A 6,000-nucleotide genomic window follows, 5' to 3' on the forward strand; every position below is an offset into this window, starting at 1 on the left:
TCCATTATTATAAAATTCAAGAAAAAGTTTACTCAGGAAAGGACATTCACTTTGTTGGTTACCAGGAATGGGAGGGAAGAGGAAGGAAAACTTTGGACTAGTTGGGGTTCACATGGTGATTTGGGTGAGGAGAAGGTCAGTGTGGAAAGAGCCTGTGACCAGCATGGTGACAATGGGGAGAGGGATGATGCAGAAACATGCACAAAAGATATAAACAACAGAGGCAAATCCTATCACATGCACATATACTGCATTACCAGAGGCAGCAAATACTAGGCTGTGGATAAATGCATAGACAGGAGAGAAGATCAGGTTGGGGTAGGCAAACAGGAGTATACCCAAGATCAAGGGTAGATTTGGCTGAAGATAGTCTTATATATGAATTTGTACTACAAAATGATCTACATGTATTACAGAAGTAACAGAGGACAAGGTTGAAGTAACTTCTCAGAGACAACCAAATACCTTGAGGGAAAGAGTCCCTGGGCTTTCAGGCTCAGAGACCATAGTCGCAGGGGACATCATGCTCAATTGGCCCAGTATAGTACATAAAAATCTTGTCCTATATCCCACTTTGGTGAGGAGCAACTGGGGTCTTGAAAGCTTTCAAGTGACCATCTAAGATACAATTGTTGGTCTCTTCTTACCTGGAGCAAAGAAGAGTGAAGAAAATCAAAGTCATTTGGAAACAATTAGTTCAAATATATAATGGACCATGAGGTCTTCAGCCTTTACAACACTAAAACCAGAATAACTAGATGGTCCCCAGCTACCAATGCCAACCACCTGGAAAGGGATCAAAATTGCAGATCTTGAATAATGTGGGAGGGAAAAATGTGGAACAAATTCAAAAACACAAAAATGACCAGAATTACTGGTCAGAGAGAGACTGGTAGAATCTCTGAGACTGGCCCCAGGTTACCCTTCAGGCCTGGAAATGGACTCATTTTCATGGATTGGCTCTCAGCCCAACAGTAGAAAGACCTACAAGCAGAACACCTACCCCAGGGAGATACACTCACCTATCTTAAGGATATTCACCCCTTAGATCAATCAGCCATAAGACATCAGAGGGGCAGCATTCACATAGAGGTAAAGCTGGACAGACAACATGAAAGGTACAGGGAAATGTAGTCACAGGGAGGAGAGAGGAGGAGAGCTTTTTATTGTTGGTGATTGTAATCGGGGCTGTGAAATCAAATGTGCATAAACTGTTGAGAGTTAAATGAATCTGCTTTGTAAATGTGCACCCAAATCACAACTTAAAAAAAGAAAGAAAGAAAGAAGGAAAAGAAGTTCATGGGCACTTCCAATAGCATATGCTAATTTTATAATTTTATAATGCTGTGTTACATTTTGATAATTCTTGTGATATTTCAAACTTTCTCATAATGCTCCTGCACACTTAGATTATAGTGTAGGGTAAACAAACTTTAATATACACTGGAACAACAAAAAATTCATGTGAATCTCTTTATTTTAATATTCGATTTATTGCAGTGATCTGGAACTGAACCCACAATATCTCTGTGGTAGGTCTGTATATAATTAAGGTGTTTTTTCTGGGTTTTAGTGTTTCTCTGACCCTTAGATGAATGCAGATCATATCTATTTTGTCTACCATTTCATACCCAGCTCATAATTTAATGCCTTGAATTTAGAGAATGCTCAATAAATCATTTTTTTAACAAATGACCAACATATAAAATAAGTTAGAAAACTGTTCATAGGTTTAGATCTAGCCATCCACTTTGGAGACAGTACACCAAGTAAACAGCTTAAAATGTGTTTTGCTATTTTTGAGGATGAAATTTCTAAGTAACATTGAAAGGCTAAATAGAGAAATGAGTAGATAATCAATGAAATCTGGAATAGTTGTTAATTTTGTGGGCATATTAACTATGGCAACACGTGGTGGCAATTACTCAAGAACAACTTGTTTAGGTTGTTAGTTTTTTCCTTAATGTAGTGAATGTCTCCACTTTGGCCTAAGCTTTATTTGCAGTTCAGTGAAGACATATTTTGGAACGACTAGCATAGTATTAAGAGAAACCTATTTGCATAAATTACTTAGATCTCCTGGAAGTAGAATTTGGTCTGAAAACAGAAAGAATCAGTCAGATGAGCTTGACTTAATGTAAAGGGTCAGGGTTGTTTTTGTTTTTGTTTTCTGTTTGTTTTTTAAGACAATAGGGTGCTCATTCTTTAGATTCGTCTCCTAGTCCACTTAAGTTCAAATCTCAGCCCTACATAGCTATCTATGAAAAGTTTAAAGTTCTTTGTAATAAAGCCCCCAGATTTCTATTGTAAACACTGATTTGGTAATCTTTTTGTAGAATATATGTACAAACTATTAGACATCCTAGTAGAGATAAAATTTGATGGGCAAGGATATGAGGCAGAGAAAGCAAAAGAGTTAGATGGACAGGGCACAAAGTGGACAGGAATATCTACTCTCCTATCTCCCATGATCCCAGGTTTCCTCACAGATTAGGTCCCCAGGGACTGGACAGTTGGAGAGTTTAGGCAAAGTTAAATGGAGCTCAAATGTTGAGCTTTATCACAACATACAAAAAAGCTGCCTTGGACCAGATATTTTTATGGAACACAACTACTTAAGCACAACACACTTCTTTGGACCCCTGCTCCCACCCCCAACCTCTTACTCTACCATTAATTGTTACAACCCAAATTCCACCAAATAAGCAACCAGCAATATCCCAATGGTTCATGAGTGGTCTTTTCCTCACAGTTATGATAAAATCAGATTTTCATGAGTATGAACTCCCAAACTAGAAGTCACACAATTGTACCAGAGACATCAAAAATCTTTAACTAACCATAGAGTTAATTTATATGCACATTTATTGCAGTAAGATAAAAGGAGAAAGAAACATTTTCCTCCACATTATGATTTGTCTATAAAGGCTGCAATCGATGGCAGGAGACCACAGAGTCTGCTTGACATATTTACTGGTGTGTTCCGGATACAGTGGGCCTAGAAAATGTACCAGTGAGCAGGCAAAAGCCACGGTGGAAAGCAATGTTGTTGTTATGTGCCAATGAGTCGGACCTGACTCATAGCGACCCCTCCTTGGGTTTCCCAGGTGGTATCACTACAGAAGTAGATTGCCCAACCTTCCTTCTGAGGTGTGGCTGGTGGGTTTGAACCGCCAGCCCTCTGATTAGCAGTCAAGTGCTTTAGGCCATTAATGTACCTGTGTCTGTGCAAAGGGGTTTAAGGAAAATGAGATGAATGAAAGCAGAATTATCCCATTATTACGGAGAATATGTGAAACAGTTTACAGTGAATCTTGAAAATTTTAAAGTCTGAATGAGGGAATAAAGCAAGATGGAAAGTACACACACACACACACAGTCTTAGATGATATTAATCAAGGGTATAAGATAACTGAATAACATAATTAGCTACAGCTTTGTATAGAGCAGTTTTTAATGAAGTTATTTATTATTTCAAAATTTAATCTGCTTATATTTAATTGTGTTTTAATTTAATTTTATGAGGTGAGATTTGTTGCATTACTAAAGAGACTATACACATATTAACGCAAAATATGTATTGTAAATCATCTGATACATAACATTGAATTGTTGTTGTTGGTGGTGTTATGTGCCGTCAAGTCGGACCCGACTCATAGCAACACCTTCTTGGGTTTCTGAGGCAGTATCACTACGGAAGTAGATTGCCCACCTTTCCTTCTGAGGAATGGCTGGTGAGTTTGAACCACCAGCCTTCTGGTTAGCAGTCAAGTGCCTTAGGCACTACACTAGCAGAGCTCCTAACATTGAATTAATAGTTTTCTATTTTGGAGATAAAAAGGAAAGGTTGTCATTGCTTTTGGGGAAAAAAAAAATGAGGTAATCAGGAAGAATACACCTAAGCTGCCAAGGCTGTGGAAAGCACTTTTCTGAAGTGAAAACAATGTTATCAAAAGCAAGTAACATTTTAGTGACTTACAGTCTGAAAGAGTATTAGAAACTCACAGTTGGTACTAGAAATATCTGTGAACTTGCTAGGCTGGATTCAATCAGAGACTATACATCTATAAACTGGTTAACTTAAATGGAAGCTTTACCTAAGTTGGGGGTTTGAAGTTTGTTATAGAGAAGAACAGAGGACATTGAATATGTGCTGTGGACATAGTGACTGAACAGCATTCTATAAAGGTATTCTGTATCCAGGCACCTCACTGCTAACCATAAGGCTGGCTGTTCAAACCACCAGCCACTCTTCAAAAGGAAAGTTGGCAAATCTACTTCCATAGTGATACTGCCTCGGAAACTCAAGGAGGGGTCACTATGAGTCGGATCTGACTTGACGGCAGTGGGTCTGTCTGTCTGTCTATCAATAACTTTACAAAATAGATCAAATTTTGTGAACATATATTTTATTTAATAGCTAGATTACTTGCTTTAAACATTTGATAATGCCCTTCCTACATATTTAGCAAAATAAGTATATATTTATAAATGATGATAATATATGATGATAATGATTTGAAATAAATGAAATAGCCCTGTTTTCCCCCTATAACTTGGTATACAAAATTACTTAAACAAAGCATTTAATTAATTAGTGTGTTTTATACTTAGTTTGAATCATTTTCATGATAGTGCTCTGGAAACAGAGAAAGCAACACAGACTCAGGGAATATTGAAAATACTAATAAATATTTAGGACAGTATCTGTAATTCCCAAGAGATTTTTGGTACAGAATTTATTTTCCCTGATAATGGCTGATTAGTAATTGAGGGAAATGAGCTTAGCTCAAACGTTTGCTATGTGAAATAATAGAAAGATAATAGAAGTAGATAATAAATAGATAATAGAAAGATTGAGTTGTGGTATCCATCTCTCACCTCTTCCCTCTAAGTTAACCTTTGGCCATTTCATGTCAAGTTTACCCTTTCTCTTTTGTCACTGCCTAAACACATATATTTTCAAAGTGTAAATAGAAATGTGATTAATACTTCTATTTTTTCAAAACATTTTATTTTGCTTTAGGTGAAAGTTTCAACAGAAAATTACTTTTCCCAATCAATATTTCGTACATGAATTGTACACTCACCTTGATTGCAATCCTCACAATGTATCAGCACTCTCTCTATTTCCTCCCTGGGCTCCATTCATCCAGTTTCTCTGTGCTTCCCTGTCTTCTCATCTTTGTTTTTCAGCAAATGCTGCCCTTTCATTCTCATACCGCTGAATGTCCTGAGGAACACGTTCTTCACTTTGTTCATTTTATAGTCCCATCCATTATTTGGCAGAAAGGTGGCCTCTGGGAGTATCTTCACTTTCAGGATAGAAGGTTTTCTCAGGACAGTAGTCTCAAGGGTTCCGCCTATCTTTTTGACAAGTAAGTCTGGTCTTTTTATTCTTGGCTTTGAGATTCCTTCTATTATTTCTCTACATCTATTCTAACCAGAACATTCTTCTGCATTCTTGGTCAGAGTGATCAGTAGTGGTAGCCAGGCACCATCTAATTCTTGTTGTCTCACGTTAAAGGAGGATGTGGTTAATGTAAGCCATTAGTCCTGGGGATTAATTGCTTCATTGAGTTTTCATTTTTCTTCCTTCCCTTAAGTTCCAGGAAGGAAGAGACTAATAGCTGCTTCTTGGAAGGGCACTGGCAAGCATTAAGATCCCAGATTTTCTCAAGTCTAATGAGAATGTCATATTTGAAAGCAACATTTTTTTTCTCTCTCTCATACACCTGTTTGAAATACTTCTTTAAAAATAATCCTTAATATTTTCAAGAATGGAATTTATGGCAACCTCCCTCATAACCACCAAAGACTTTTAGGTTTCTGAGGCAGTATCACTATGGAAGTAAGATTGCCCAACCTTCCTTCTGAGGAGTGGCTGGTGGGTTTGAACCACCAACCTTCTGGTGAGCAGTCAAGTGCCTTAGGCACTATGCTATATAACCATAATAAATATTTATGGACCCAATGAAAGAGCCCCAAAATACATAAATC

This window comes from Orycteropus afer, unplaced genomic scaffold (genome assembly GCF_000298275.1).
Source record: "Orycteropus afer afer isolate SDZICR_OR568_19922 unplaced genomic scaffold, OryAfe1.0 scaffold00051, whole genome shotgun sequence".
Classification (NCBI taxonomy): Eukaryota; Metazoa; Chordata; class Mammalia; order Tubulidentata; family Orycteropodidae; genus Orycteropus; species Orycteropus afer.